This window comes from Chamaea fasciata, unplaced genomic scaffold (genome assembly GCF_029207755.1).
Source record: "Chamaea fasciata isolate MVZ Bird 193981 ecotype frontalis unplaced genomic scaffold, bChaFas1.0.hap1 SCAF_12, whole genome shotgun sequence".
NCBI classification, from domain to species: domain Eukaryota; kingdom Metazoa; phylum Chordata; class Aves; order Passeriformes; family Sylviidae; genus Chamaea; species Chamaea fasciata.
The window spans coordinates 7,942,729-7,959,467 of NW_027094097.1; the positions used below are offsets into that span (position 1 = coordinate 7,942,729).

Consider the following 16,739-nt stretch of genomic DNA (forward strand, 5'->3'; position numbering starts at 1 on the left):
GAATCCCTATCAGAGGATGTATAAAACATTAAGTTTTTGATAAATTAATGTGTAAATTTCTCCTTTTCTCACAACCCATCTCACAAAACTGACTTTAAGAAACATTTTATATTTTGGACTGTTAACAAAAGCGCAAGATTGATCTATCCAAACCTTGTGAATCTGTTTGGTTTACGGGAACAAGGTGGAGCCCACCACCTTCAATCCAAGACTGGCTGCTCTAATCAAAGAGATGTGAACAGCTTGCATTCTCAACTTTTGATTTTCACAAAGCCTGTTTGTTTTACTTAAGGCTAGCAGTCCCTGTTGCCAAGGAATTGCTAGGGAGCTAAGCCACACCTTTATGAATATACTTAGCACTTCCTGCTCCGTGCAGCCTTAAAAGCAGCCTCCTCTACTCCAGAGAGATAATTGGAGGTTAAAAAAACATAAACATCTACATCTTAAGATCTTGCCTAGTTGGCAAAGCCACCTGTCTTTGTGCTCTTGTTAAATAGTTCACACAAGGTCTTGGGGAAGTGTTTACCATAAGATGTATTTTTCAGAAGAATTCAGTGTTTGGATGGTGATAATATGTTTCTTACCCTTTCATCTGTTTGAATCCAGAGCTTCCATTGGTGGCTGCTTTGTGACTAGAAGAAAATGAATTGGTGTGTTCCTCTGAAATCCCTCTGGGCTGGTACACATGCTGTAGGCTGACTGGTAGCTCCAGCACACAGGGTAAGGGTTCATTATTTGTAATATATGTAAACAACCCTCTCTGAGTGCTCTGAGGCAGCACCGTGGTGTAATTGCTAGATCACTTGCATCCTCCTTCTTCTGCTTCATCTGTAATTTAAATTATTATATAGAAGGATTTGTCAGTCCTGTTGATGCGCAGTATTTACATTAATCTCAGGAAGTTGTGTTTGCTGTTTGTTTGGGGGTTTAAACATAGTTTACTTAAAGAAACAACTGTTCAACACACGCATTCAGTACTATAAAACAAATCTAAGCACAGAACTCATTGCTGAAATTTAAGCCCACTAAAAATGCATAAGCACACAGAACATTCATATCAGAAACCTTCTTACTGATGAATCTGTCCCACAGTTTCACAGATTTCCCTCTTTGTCCTTCCCTCTAATGCAGAGTATAAAACTGTCTTTTGTTTTATTGTCACTGTACACTGCAAATGGGACTTCAGGTTCCCACTAAAAATTTCTTACGGTTTTCATGACGTGTTGCAAGTGATAGCAGCTTCTAAGGCTTGGGTGGATGGTAGGGATGATTAATAAGATACGGTTACTGGCACAGCAGTGAGGTGGAGTAGGTGTGAGTAATTGTATTCTGTGGGAACTTAATCAGAATCCTCTGGTTCATGGGCATGAAAGTATTTTGTATTCTCAGCATTTCTAAGAAAGGACAGGAAACCAACAGCATCTTAGTGCAAGTTTCCTTAAGGATTTCTACACAGAGGAAGATACAGGCAACAATAGAAAATTAAAAAATTGGAATCAGTTACTTTATTGCTACCTTTTTTTTTTTTTTTCCCCGAGAATGAAATCTGCAGTGCACATTCGAATGATGTAGACTCAAATGCAATAGCAAAGGATTCTCAGTTGAAGACTTAGAACTTGTTGCACAGGCCTAAAAGCACTACAGGGAACAGACAATGCATTTGAGGATGCAGCTTCATGCTTCAAAGGAACAGCAGTCTCCATAATAGTCCCAATTTATTATTGGGGATAGAGAAGGATGTTGTGAGCATACACATAATGAAACGAAACTAGTGGGTGTAAAGTACCAGCCAGTTTCATTTATTTGCACAGTTTATCTGTAGTAGCAACCAAAGCCCCAGTAGGCAAACAGCCTGGGCAGCTGGTGTGGAGGAATGGGTTCCACAGCTCTGCAAGGATTTCATGTGAAGCAATACCCACTGACTGGGATTAGTTGCTTTACTCAAGACCAGGCTCAAAGGGATTTACAAACCCACTGCATACCCTTATTCAGAGTCATACAGTAACATCTTCATTGTTGTGTGGACAATATGCTGCATTAGAGAGACCTGGGGTTTTTTTCTCCTATGTAGAAGAGAAAACACCCCTTCCTTAGAAAAATCCTAAGGGACTGATAATATGGGGATTAAGGAGGCAGGATTACAGTGTCTCAACTGAAAAAAAAATAGTGTGTGACAACTGACAAAAACTGTTAAATTCCTTTCAGGAAAAGGGATTATTAAGCCAACAGTTCTGCAAATCAGGCCCAAAGTTCCTTGTTCTTGGCAACAAATATTCATTGTCAAATGCTGCTATTTAATATGAAATGTGCTCTCTTCAGTCTTCATATGCCTCTCCACAACACAATCAAGGCTAGACAACAAAAAGCATTTGTCACATTTCAACAGGGACCTTGGTTTGGCTTTAGGCATGATGGTTTGTACATTGGTTTAGGAATACTGTGGGAAAAGACAGGCACTGAAATGCTCTTAAACTCATAAAACCACATTTGCTACCTTTATTTTTAATATGAAACAAGAAAAATCTATGTATCTATATGTTGTATCAAGAAAAATTAGTATGGGCATGAAATACTGAGGAGTTTATTTGATCTACTGTCCTTGACTGAGACAAAATCCAGTAGTTTCAAGAGCATTGTTTATACATGAAGGAAAATCAGAGCTCAGGGATCTATTTGTTTCTTTGGCCCTTTAGAGAATAAAGACATAGACTGTTTGAACTGCTTCAGTGGCTTCAACATCAAATTTCAAAGAATCAAAACATAAAAGTTCAGTTTCCTAATCTATCTCCTAAATAAAAATACATCTTTCAAACGAGGCAACATTAACATTTGGATAGCAAACTCATCAAAACACACGATCCCACATTACAGACAAATATGGATGTATATCTACATGCACATATACATAGCTCCTTTGTTACATATTCAGTTTCATTCCTCACCTTTCTGTTCCCTCAGAGTTTTCAAGTTTGGGCCAAAGGCATATACTTGATCTGTTCTTGCTTAGCATTTCTGACTTCTTTAATCTTCTTTTAGTTCATATTTTTCTATCCTTTCTCTCAAGTATCTGAAAATGCAGAACATTAGCTGAGTACATAGCAGTGCAGATTAATCAAATGTCTGTAGAGATCACAGGTTTCCCACAATAGCATTACAAGTATAAATTGAATACATATTTCACACATCATTCACAGCAAAGTTATTATGTCTCCCCCTGATCCCCTGTGAAAGGAAGCAACACTTCAAAGAAAAACTGCCTTAGTAGTGTGAAATTTACATCTGCTATAAGGCCATTTATACTTAATTTCACATTTGATTTGAGTGTAACTCTATCATTTTCCTACCAGCAGCAGATATGACCTTTTTTAGGAATGACTGTATAGGAGAAACATGCTCCCTTCACATAAGTGATACTTTATGATACCTTTCCTCCACCCCTCCCAGCAGTGCCTTCATGTTTAAGCAGCTTCACTCTGAAGTTACTATAGCTATGCAACTCTTTGCTCATTGTGCAGCCCTTAATAATTGCTTTCCATCTGGATAATGCTGTTGCCATACAGCATTATACTCTGCATAAGGCTACACCTTAAACAGCTAATAAAATGAAGTTCATGTCAGAACAGCAAGGATGACTTCTGAACTGCTTGACTCAATGCAATTTTTTCATATGTTGGTTATGAATAACAAGTACTGCACAGGAGGGGTGTAGAAGCTCTTCTGTTTCTGTCCTCATTACTCCTTCCTCTGTGTACGCACACACCAACACATAGCCACAGCTGTAGTCCATTTGATATGATAGGCTTTGATAGTTCATTGATGGACTCAGTTTGATATCCTTGATATAACAAAAGGCATGACTAGTAGAAGACTCTGAGGATTCAGGGCTCAGGATATCTGCTTCCCCTTGACAATAGCGTGAAATTATATTTTAGCCATAATTTAGAAGACATCTTCTCAACAAGGCTTTTGGAAAGGCATGAGGATATAGTACCACTGATAAAGAACACACAGCCCTATGTATATCAAGCCAACTCCAGCATCAGGCTTTAGTCCAAAGCTGGATCATGACTGAATTTTTCCTAGGGCATGCAAAAATTCCAAATGTGATGTAAACTGCATTCCTGCAAAAGATTTGGTATTTCTAAGCATTTGCATAACTTCTCAAGAAGTTTCACTGGGGCATGACAGGTATCAGATGTGAAGGCAGCATTCAGCATCGAGCTAACCTGTTGCATTTAAGTTCAACAATGCTTCCTGTAAACCAGACTCAATAGAAATCAGTAAATAGAAGACTCCCCTGGGCCTTGTAAAAATTCATTTACTAGTCATGAGTAGAACATGGGTGAATTCCAGTTAAAAGTTAAAGCAAAAGCTTTATTGTCATTACTTTTTATATCAATTAGCCATATAATACAATATAAGTATAATAATATAATATAATAGTTATTATATATGTATACATATATACATTTTATATTATCCTGTACTCTGGATCCATTCTGAATAAAAAATGCATTGCTAGTGTCATATTCAATGTAACCTATTCCTCTGCAATATTTAGGTGCATTTTGTTTCACCACAGAGAGCTATGCAGTGATTGCAGGTTTTGAGGACATTTGTTATATTTGTCTTCATTTTAATTTTGAACTTTCCAAAACTGTGTCCTTTGCCCACTGTTAAAGGGTAGAATTATATTAATGGAACAGAACTGTCATTTAGTCTCTGGAAGGCCACACACTGCTTAGGTATGCAGTCAAATATGCTCTAGAGAGCTGCATTTCTATTCAGCTGTGTTACTTTGAACCTCTTAAATGAGATGCTGTAGAAGATGGGAGTGAGACAGTGTCCCAGAGCAGTGCTCTACAGTTACTGCCTTACCTTCAGATCAAATGGTGTTATCAACTGAATCAACATCTAATAGTGAATTTTCTTTGTACTCATTCAAAAAATAATCCTAATTTGTACATTGTTCAAGAAATAGTAGAAGTAACCTTAAGCTGTACCTTGACTACATCTGTGGTTGGACCAGTGAGCTGACCTAACACCATCCAGACTTGCAAAGTCAATCTTATATGGCAAAATTCATGTGAAGAGATTCTAGCTTTTGTTTGTTTTACAAAGTATTATAAAAGAAATCTCTGCTCAGAGTTGCTCATCTTTTGCTTTTCTTTCTCTTTGCTTCCTCCAACTTAATTCTCATAATTCTCCTTAATGTCTTGGGAAGATGACAGTCAAATTTTACCCAATGATTAGACTTTTCCCTTTCCCTCCAGATTTGTGTGTTTTCTGGGCCAATTTGATTTTTTTACCCTGGAGAGGAATTTCAAAACAAGTAGATGTATCTGAAACTTACAGTAGGCATGTTCAAACAGTAATAAGTCTCACACTTCTTTTGCACTACAAAGAAAACCACAGGATAATAAACTCATCCAATTTTAAGTATAAAATATGTATGTTTATATACATATAATAATGACATGTGGGAATCTGATACAAGACTTTCATAATGTAGAGGTGATAGACAAAAGCCTCAAAGAGCCCTTGGATATTCTTCCGCTTTCCCTTTCCCTTTTTAAACAGGTATTTGTCTTTATAGCCCACCCAGATCTAGGTCATCATTGAAAATGTTCTTGGGCAGTGAGTGCATGATAAACTCAAGGCAAGGGGACAAACATATTCCTGCACCACTGTACAGTTTGTCTCAATGAGGCAAGTGGAACAAAGGAGTATTTTAATTTGTTAGAAAAGAAAAAAATCTGAGTATTTTACATGAACTACAGCTCAAAAAACCTCCAAAAATAGAGGAAAATTTACAGTCCATAAGAACATTCAGCAGTTGCAGTATCTGTTAATAAAAACACTACATCCTGTATGTTAAATGGTAAAGGTCCATTTATTTTTTCAGTGTAGCTTACATCATTACTTTTAACCCTCACAGCTGAGTAATAAAGCATCCTCTGCTTGAACATTTTCTATTATGTAGATAGATCATGTAGTCAAGCTATGATCCAGTAGGAAAACAGAATTCAGTTCTCATGTAGCCTAAAGCTAACAATTTTTTCATATTTTATGTGAGTAGCTAACACAGATGTGTGGTTGAATAGCTGGCCTGGCAAAGACCTATTCAGCCTCAGAGTAAGTAAAATGTTTCCAGACCCAGTACAGATCAACAGATCATGTGTGACAACATTTTCAATAGTCTCAGTAGGGCTGCTGAGAGAATGCTGGACTAGCATTTATGAAACTGCTAAATTCATAGTGACTTGATGCACTGCTCTGCCACTTTTCCTCTTAGTGGGCATGATAAGATGACTGCAAAACTGGCTGAGGGTGTCTAAGTCTCCTTGTGTTTTGTTTCATTGTATCATAGAACCAAGGGAAATTTCTAAAACTTTAAAATTGAGATAATACCCAAGTCTAAAATTTTAATGGTTTGAGTAGTTATCAGACAACAGGCTCACATGACCGCCTGCAAATCTGAGTTGAATTCTGAACTTAAACTCTGTTCAGAAAAATCTGAAATTTGACATATGTCTTTTCAGGTAAAGCTTCTGAACACAACTTTTGAAGTTAAATACTAGTTAAGCTGGTTTAACAGCTTGACATTGCCAGAAGTGGGAAGCCCTTCTTGTTTCCCCACACCTCTTTTTCCCAACTTCATGTATCCCGTCTCTTTGTACCTGCTGTAGTTGTGGTCAGACTCTGGCTCAACCAAAACCACTTGTTAATTCACCAGTAAAACCCCTTTTGATCACTAACCAGGCTGACTTAGTCCTGTTACTGCCAGAGCCTACGTAAACAGAGGGGCCACAGTCAGGAGGGAGAAAAAAAGTCTCCCTTTAGCAAACCATAAGACTGGCCAAAGCCATGATGCAGCCTCCCTTTCATTACTGACACAATGTTAAAAGGCTGATTTTGTGGTTTTTAATCAGGGATTCAGAACTTGTTTTGGCAAGTAAATTTTTCAGGGAATTTTTAGAAGTCTTGACTCCCTGACTATTCTTTAGCTAAACCAAGTCGCAGTTTCACAACATTTTTCTTTTTGACAGTTGGCTGGGGCCAGAAATGCCATTTTAACTATAAGCTACTTTCACAAGTACTGCTGTGAAGAGGAATCACAATGATAACATGCCATTACAGGTTCCTTCAAACAAATACTTTAGTGTGACAGTAATGTAATCACAGACTTCTTTAAGGAAATTCCTTGGCTGAAGTGCTGTGGCATACACTTTAGTCAGTTTAGTACAGACCATATTGATCTGAAGACAGAACAGTAATGTTCAGATGCAGGTACAGAAAGAGACAAAACAAGAAAGTGACAGTAAGCAGCCAAATTCTTAATCAGTTAATGAGTCATAGCTACTTAGTAGTATTTTGAAATACCCACAGCAAGTACTTCAGCCTCTGGGTTAGAATTTTACATTTTCCAATCTTTCGAGAGTGACAGCTAGAGCACAGAAGAAGAAAAAAGCTGAGGAAAAAAGAATAGTACAGCACTGTCCTTAAACTTTTTACACCATCAATGCCTGAGACAGAAATTGATCTTGAACAAGAATGTCAGTGTTTGTTTTCCAGAATATCACAAAAACCTGATGGTGCTAAGGGCAGACCTTTTCAATGTATCAGATGCACAACCATATGTATTTTGAGTGTTCTTTTCAGATAATTCTCCACATGTATCTGTAACCTTTAAAACAGTTCCGTTTTTTTAACTATAACTTTAGTCAGCTACGAAGTGGTTCATGTTTTCAAGAAAAGACTCCAATCTGATGGCTGGAATAGTCATTTTATAAACACCCCGTCCCCATTTGTTAACCGGCTTTGCTCATGAATAAATACCATGCAGCATTTTTGCTCCCCATCCCCGCCTTTTAAGAACAAAAGCAGCCTCAGGCCATCGAGTCTTCCCCATCACCTCTTAATCTCCGAGAAACAGCTTCTTTCTCAAGTGTTGCTTAGCTAATGCAACATTTAACACCCCAGATGAATCAGCACTGAGCTACCAGTAACCTTCTGACTACTGATCTTTCAGTCCCACAATACTAAATTTACTGATCACAGTGCCCCGACTCGGTGAGTTCCATTTTGGGAGGTCATTCTAGAGCCCAGATTTGCCTGTGATATTTTCTCACCTCTTGTTCCTTAGATTCTGTCTCTAAAATTCTAGTACATGAAATTAATTTCTGTGATGTGGTGCTTTCTGATTATCAGAACTCATGTCGATGTCGTTTTTGTTCTTATCTGGGCACATCCTAGATGATGTTTGGTTCAGAGTTTAATATAATACTTATAGAAATTCCCTGTATGACCTTACCAAAGATCACAAGGAAGCATTGTGTTGGTCGAGCTATTGAAAAGACAGCAGTTCCAGTCAGCAGAAAGTTTCTCTTTCTCATCGGAACTGAACAAGAAACTCAAGTGGATGATGGAAACAAGAGAACAGGTTTGTCACAAAATCTTTCCTCAACAACATGAATATGTATTTATTGGTACACACACATTTAAAATGTAAATTACGGAAGTATATATATACACACACCCACCTTTTTTTTTTTTCCCCCAGCAGTTATTCTTTAGGGTAGGATATTTTTGATGGAGTTCTAACTTGTTTCTGTGTGCAAATTTTCTTTTTTCCCACTCCTCGGTTTCATCAAACAGAATGGCCTCTATTTAATAGAAATAACATCAATTAGCAAGGTCATGTCTTCATGCGTTAACAGATTCAACCAGCAAATAAAATGACCCAGAAATCATAAAAAAAAATATTATTTTTAAAATTTCCATTCTTATGTCTCCCCACTATCCCATCCAGGAAGAACATGCTGCCTTTTAGGCAAGTGCTCTGTGAATGTTTTCCTTCATCCGTACACATGATCTCAACCGCTCTCCTCAGGAGGCGAAGGTGGGGCTGTGTTTATTGAGCAGCCTCTAGTGGCTCCCCAAGGAGCCACCTAAGGCTGGAACTGTGTGCGCTGCAGAGGCAGCAGGCACCTTCTTCTCACACGCACACCTTGCATTCCGAGAAATGCTCTGAATTGTCACCTTGCCTAGAACACTGAGAAAACTGTTGGGCCTTTCTTTAGCCATCTCCAGTTTAACAGAGAAATTCTTCTAGTAATGAAAAAAATCTTTATTAGAAACCAATAATTGGAATAAAACTTCATATTACTAAGAAATTCCTGTTTAGGCTGATTAAATCTTCATTCCTAAAAGAGGAGGTCCTTGGGCAGCAGCAGCGTGAGGCAGCCTCCAGCTCCAGGGTTTGGTTCAGCGAGAGGTTGTGTTGGATGAGGAGAGGACGGCAGGGGATGGAGGGATGGAGCTACCACTGTGCTGAGTTCATCCTGTTCATCTCGAACTGCTGTGGAGCTGCCCCGGACCCAGCAGTGCCCAGGCTACCTGAGAGTCCTGGACCTGACCCCGGGGAAATAATCATCTAGGGAAGGTGGTGATCTCAATTAGTGTCTTGCAAAAAAAAGAGTCAAAAACTTTATACAGCACCGTTAATATAATATAAAAATCTCCGGCATATGAAAGACTGAATATATATAAATCATTAAAAATTAATTATGAAATTAATTACGAAGGATTAAAAATTTCCATTGTTTATAATTATAAAATTAATTATAAAGGCTTTGTAATTGCTACCACTGTTTATATTTAAATACATAAACTTGGTGCTCTAATATTCTGTTAGCCTGAAAATGTAATGTAAAGAACTTCAAGCTTACACAGAGATTTTGGGCTCTGAAATTTACAAACTCATATCTAACTATTTTGTGATGATAGACTGATATTAAAGAATTTATTCCAACTTCTAGTACCATTTTTCCCCCACTAAATATCAAGAAAAGAAGATTCAGCAGCATATGTGTTAGTTCACATGTAAAAAACTGGTGATCATCACAACAAAGAACAAAAGCTATATTTGAAGTATCTACTTTATAATTCCTCTGACAACCTAAAACTTTAAAACTCCAAAAAGCTCCAACCACTTCTTTTCAGCCTGATTAGGATTCTGAGAAAAGATCTTTTCAGCTGATTCTCTGCATTTGCATCCTAAAACTACTGTTGAAGCGCTTCCCACCAGTAATTAATTACTCAGTGCAACGGGCATGTTTTCACTACAACTGAGATCCACCAACCCTGCCCCGAGGGGAGCACAGCTGCCCCACCTGTCAGCATGCAAATATGTTTGGTATGCCCAGTCACATTCACGGCAAAGCCTGTGAGCCCACTAACAGAAAGATTAAGGTTTCCTATTACTCTGAGGCACGTTTCCCGCAGATCAAAACAATGGACTAAATGGATACTCTGAAACTGGGAAGCCAAATTTGCAAGATTTTACACTTCTACTAAAGATACTGTGAACCCCTAATAGAAAAAAACTCATTTTTTGAGTTTCTGAAACCCAGTACAGCCTGGGGAGGTTTTTTGTTTGTTTCTTTGGGTTCTTTTTTTTTTTTTTTTTTTTTTTTTCTTTCAAAATGGATTTTACTTCCACATCCTTTAAGCTTCATCTCTCTGCTGATGCTGAAAATCGAAGGGCCAGTTCAGACAGACGTGTTTTTCATCAAGAAAACTGAAGTGTGAGCGATATTTATAAAAAATTTTTAGTGACACACTGGATTGTAATCAAGTTCACAGTTTAAAACAGACTAGTTACAGTTAGAGAAACTTTCTTGCTAGCAATGATTCAATGATTTGTTCTTACACTTCCTGCCCTTCAAAGTGGTGGACTATTCTTTGTGATGATGATGAAGCACTTAAACTTCTGAGTGGAATAGATATCATTTTGGAGGCCAGTGAAAAGAAATAACCTGAAAATGTGTACTATCTATTTGCAAATATACCAAGAAAAATATCAAGAAGATATCCGTAAGAAAATCAGGCAAGTAGAGCCCCAGTTCTGCTTCTTTTTCTATAGTTACCTGATTGATCTTCTTGATGTCAATTTATCAGTTACATTTATGACTGAACACTCCTGAAATGTATGCTGCTCTCTAGTGGCTTCCACAGAAAAAATAAAGCACATTTCTACACTCAAAAACTGTGTAAAGCAAAAATGTACGTTGCAAATACTTGAAGGAAGGGATTGTCTTGCTATTTTGTGTTTTCTGTAGCAAAGTCTGTTTAGGGAGTTCCCTCTCCCCATTTTGGTCTCTGTTACCAGGGTTCACACAACGGCTTGTGGAGCTGCATAATGAAACACGCCAAGAAACTGATCAGTGTTAAAAATCACCTTTTTTTCTTAAGATATTAAAAGTTAAGTAACCCAAAGAAAAAGAGTTATTTTGTAATTTCCTATATCTGCTGAGCAGATGCACTATCACCAAGGACCAAGCAAGCAGATAAAGATATAAGATCAGCAAATTTTGTAAACTATCTTTGTCACTGAGAGAAAAAACTGCACCCACAGCCCAAATTCCTGATTTCTTAAAGATTTCTGTGGACTGGCTGTGCACAGTCAGCTCTCGCTTTGGCAGCGACCAGGACACTACCAAAAGGAATCAGAATGGTACAAAACAATCTATAAACATACATTTAAAATTAAATCTTTCAGAATTGCTGTTAAAATCAGTCATCTTTCATTTCATCTTTCATTTTTGCCCCCATCTCATCCTTACATTTACAGGCTTCAATGAGGTTGGTCCTCCACAGTCATTTTCATCTGTCATCCAATTCTCCCAGCTAGATGCTAGCTTTTGCTGCCTGTTTATTTATGGCCAAACCTGTCTTTCACACTATCCCTTAAACCTAGAAAACCCTGCTCAAATTAATTAGTATTCAACTTACCAACCTCAAGACATGTTTATACTCTGATGTTTACAGTAAACTGCCAGTTACGGTGGAGAGGAAGGTTGCATGCAGGGAATTTTGATACCATTAACACTGTTTATTTCCAGCTTCAGGAAGTCTACTAAGTATGCAAATGACTGGACTTGTTTCTCTGTATTGTTTATTATTTCTTCCACTAAATTAGCTGCTTCAGCTATTGCAATATGGCTGAAATAAATCTCAATGCATTGTTTGAAGATAATGAGACAGAAAGCTGACTATTGCTGAGTCTCTTCTGTCTGATACTGTGGTTGTATTAAGTAATTTCGACCTGCCTGGAGCAAAGCTGGCTAATCAACATTTATACTCAGGTAGCACTGTGCTCAGTTCATCTTTTTAATATTTTTTTAGACCCAAACTGATTTTAACTGTATTTAGAAGCAAAGTTTTTTTTCCCTTAAAGCTGTTAGTAGGATATAGTAAAATTTACATTTACCTTACTTTGGCAAAGGACTTGAAGGACTAAAATTTGCTCTTTTACTTCAATCTTCATTCCAAATCCTAAGGGAAAAAAATCAATCATCTGTAAAACAGGAAAGGAAAAGTAATAGACCAAACTCCATCAGATCAAATAAGCTTTACCACAATAAACTGACCTGATTCTACATTATATTATGCAAGAAAGAAAATCATGAATCCCTGAAGTTGATAAGCAGAAACTCAGTTGATCCCTGATTTCTAATGTATTTTCTGTGCATAGACACAGAGAGAGAGAGAGAGAGTGAAAAAAAGCTGTCCCTAGCAGCAGTGAATCTTTGAAATTTCTGGTCTACTCAGCAAGGGTTAAGAGATAGTTTACAAATAAACTTCATTATTGCAGTAGTAGGTCTCACAATGTTAAAGGACAATTCACAGACTGTCACAAAATAAATTCATTATGTGTTCAGAAAGACTGTCCAATTCATGCATGATATCATGCATTTATGAAGATGAGTTGAGAAAATAGACATACAAAACACTGAACAGAATAATCAGATCTCTCTCATAGCCTCTGTTGTCAAATGCCACATGAGGCTGTTTTCATTTACAAGTTCAATTTACGACAGAAGGAGAATTCATGGGATAGTTTTGCAAGACACAGGATTAGCAGGACTTGTGTTAATGCCTCACTACTACGGTACCTCAAACCCATCTTTCTTCCAATATTTGATATTGGGAGTTTCCTTCCTTATGCACCAATATGACAAAAGTGATGTAAAACCTCTCAAAGAAGAGACTTGAATGACTGAAAGATGTGGCTAAGGAAACAAGGGAAAAGGGAGGAAAGAGGATGAATGTAGGAGAAAAAATGTTTCAAACTCAATATAATGTTAATGTAATATGAATGTTACAACCGTCAGGAGAGAGATACAAAGAGAAAAAGAACAAGTACACCGAAAAAATCTGAGAAAGACAATATAATGTGGAGAGAACTGCCATGAAATCAGAAAGTCTTGACTCTTTTTTCGAATTACCTCCTGTGTTTCCAATAAATTGTACAGAGGTTACTTAATCTACTACATTTTCTGTCTGTAAAATCAGAGAGAATGCTTATCTGATAGGCAACCCGGGGACAGAAAAATCTGTAAGTAATCTTCACACCTATCAAGTTTCATGCGCTAAAACGAGATTTCCACAACTGCTTCCAAAACCAAATTCTCATACAGCCAGCCCTGCATACCTCTGCTGGGCAGTGCCACAGCTTCCCTTTTCTTCCCATCTCTCAGTCACAGGCCCAGGATCCCTCCAGCCTCTGGTCCCTGCACTTTTCCCCCACATCTGTTCCAAGGCACCTGTGTCACCTGTGGGCAGGAGGACACTGCTTGTTTGAGGGGGTCTCCTGTTAGTGCAGATCCAAGTTGCTACAGAACTGGAGAGAGTCCAATTCCTTGGGTGATTGAAGCATCTTGTGAAACAAATATTTGGCTAGATCCGTAACATCAGGAAAAGTCAAATCTCTGACTCAGCCTATTTGACAGGGCTTAAACTAATGAGTGAACAATTTTGATGTGATAAAAGTGCTGTCTCTTACTTTTCCTGAGGCTTTTTTCCTATTTGCTAGTGAAGTCTTGCTCCTTTGCAACCGCCTGTGGTTGGTTTTGTTTTGTTTTCTTGGGAAAAAAACCCTGAAATAGAAAAATATACGTAATTGGAAAAATACCCCAAATAAAATGTTATACAGAATGCAAGCAATTGTAAAGAGAACTATGTTGTCCAATAGCAAACAGGGTTCACAGGAGAAAATTCAAGCAGATGTAGTCAAAGCAACTACAGAAGAATGCAAACATGATTCTGTAGCTAGAAGAAGACTAGAGAATAAAAGATATTTTGTTAATGCAAATGATGGAATGGGAAGAATTATAAATAAAGTCATTCACTGAAAGAAAACATCAAATTAAGCATTCAGTGAATAAGTTAATTTTTTTTTTAAAGCCCTGCACCTGGAAATGTAAACAAAAGGAGTACTGTGAGAGAGGAGCCAAACAGAAAAGATTAACAATGGAAAAAAGGCATTGAAAGCCATAGAATATTTTCCAGTTTGCTGTGAAGGTTGAATTTAGAGTAAGGAAGATGAAGGCAGGATATTCATACCACATAAAATTAAACCTTTAGTTTAAGAAAATAATTGGGAAAGTATTCTCCTTATTTTTAAGTATAGTTGATGACAAGTAAGACCTTCCCCTAAACTGCTTCAGGAACAACTTACTTCTCTCTGCAGGTTAAATAGGGAGTCCAGAGTGTGACAAGTGGCTGAGTCAAATCAACAGTTCTTGGAGGGAGGGCATCAAGTCCTGTCCTCACCTTTCCAGCTTCTCTTTCTTTTCTCCTACATCTTTCTTGTGTTGCCTCTGAAGTTCATCTGATTCATTTCAAGGTCAGGCAACAAAACTCACTAGTTTGGCAAAAAATGTACACTTTGGAAGGTGGGCAAAGGTAACTTCTGGTGTTTTATCAGGTTGAACAACCTGCAGCCAGAAGAGCTCCTGAGGTGGTTCAAGCTCAACAGGGGGATCACATAGCCAAGAGCAGAGTGGGTTGCAGGAGAAGGGCAGAGAGAAAAGGTAAGTGCTTTCTGGCAACAATTGGCTTTTAGCTGAACTCAGTCTGTTTCATAACTTAAGCACCTTGGTTAAATTCCTTCAGTTAGATGGAGGGGACTGTGCCAGTGCCATCCCTCATGTACACACAGGAGGTGCTGTTACTGTTCTTGAACTTGTATCTTCACACCCTAATGTTTCTTGTTCATTTTAACCAAATCATCTGCCCAGAAGTTTATCAAAGCTGAATTAGGAATATCCTCCACTACCAAACTCTCCTGTGCTATTCTGTTCCACAGCACTGCTTTTTTTATTGTAGTACTGAAAGCATGGCACAAGAGGAACCTAGTATTAGATTTACACACTTCTTGGTTTTATTGCAAATCTTATTACGCTTGTTGGGTTTTATTTTTAGCCGCAAAACCTTACATTATGCAAATAGATGACAATCTGCATTTTCAAATTTTCGTTTCTCAATGGTGTTCTCTGTTTTCCTGTTTATAGAGCCTTTGGTTATTTATTTAAATATCCCTGATTCTTTAATATACCTTATATATACTTCAATATGCCTTGGTCAGGAAGGCTTTGTATGGCATTCAGATTAAATTTAGCCAATTTAAATCTTTTTTTCTACTTCTAATAGCCAGGCTGCTTGCCCCTGTTAAACAAAGTTTAGGCAAAAGGTGAAACAAGGATTCTACTGCCTGTAGGAACAGATGTACAAACAAGTTGCTACAGGGCATGCCAGGGTGTGAACACGCAGCACATCACATGCTCTACAGAAGCTCTGCAACCTGTTCCTTCTCTAGTTTGTTATGTTTTCTTACTGCATTAAACTGCACTTTATGATGCCTTGTTAGCCAACAGGAATTTGTGTACAATATATACTTATTCAGGCTGCGTGACTGTGCTGGGCCCGTTGTTCTTAATATACAACATTATTTCTTCTGGGCGTTACAACCTTCCAATATTTTTAGATAGCAGATGGATCTCATATTTCAACCACACATGCACATGGCAATAGCCTACATGTATAAAGAAACTTGCAGACTTCAGAAATGTCGTCATGAAGACTAAATACACTTTAGGAAACCCTCCCAAAAGAAAAAAAAAAAGCCTTGAAAGTAGCTTTCTTTAGGGGCAAATTTTTATACTTTGGTTCCTCTGAAAATCTAAGCATTCAGCACACACTTAATTTTAAGCTTGGGAGTGGTCATAATAAAGTCAATAAGGGGTAATAATGCATGCAACAGCTTTGCAGGAACAAACTCCTTCCACCATTAGGGATTTTCCTTGCTTTTATACATTTAAAAAAAAAAAAATATATATATATATATATATATATATATATACTGTAGTAAAACAATCTATACTGTGAAAATATGACACCTTCTGTACACCAATCTCTCCCTATGTCCCCCAGGGTCTGTCCCTGCACATAGATGTGTGTGTACAAACACAAACTGTTCCTGTGTGCTGACTGGCTCCTCACTGGCTCCTTGAGCAAAAGGTAAAATGATGATTTGTAAGCTCATCAAAGCTTTTCTGAAGAGGTATCATTTTTCTCCGTGTTCTGGTGGATATGTAAATACTGTAGGTTGTAAAAGAAACAAATGCCAGAGGCACCGAGGTAGGGGTGTTACATAAAAGTAAAGCTCGGAGAAAAGTCGTGTGGCATCTGCAGCACCCGCCCAGCCCAGCGTGCTCAGTAACAGGGTGAGGAAAGGAGAGCTGCGAGGGGAGGGTGCAGCAGCGCATCAGCACAGCTCCATTCCATGGGACTGTGTTTCCTAAATGCAATGGATGACGGGCAGCCAGAGTGGGAGACGATGCTTAAATTCCTGAAGAAAGCCATCCATGATAAATACCTGAAACTAAGGCAGT

The 16,739-nt window shown here is 38.0% G+C and overlaps 1 long non-coding RNA gene across 2 annotated transcripts in view; it reads right to left on the reverse strand.

Annotated features, from left to right (window-relative positions):
- Positions 1-746: 746 nt before the first annotated feature.
- The window catches only part of LOC136296049 (uncharacterized), a 29,753-nt gene continuing 13,760 nt past the window's right edge, over positions 747-16,739 (reverse strand). The window contains exons 2-7 of one of the 2 annotated variants that reach the window (XR_010722857.1): positions 13,850-13,943; positions 13,499-13,619; positions 12,275-12,339; positions 8,544-8,666; positions 2,943-3,067; positions 747-828 (exon numbers count right to left, since the gene is read on the reverse strand). This is a non-coding gene — a long non-coding RNA (uncharacterized lncRNA). The remainder of the gene's footprint in view (positions 829-2,942; positions 3,068-8,543; positions 8,667-12,274; positions 12,340-13,498; positions 13,620-13,849; positions 13,944-16,739) is intronic. The other variant, XR_010722858.1, reaches the window with a different exon arrangement.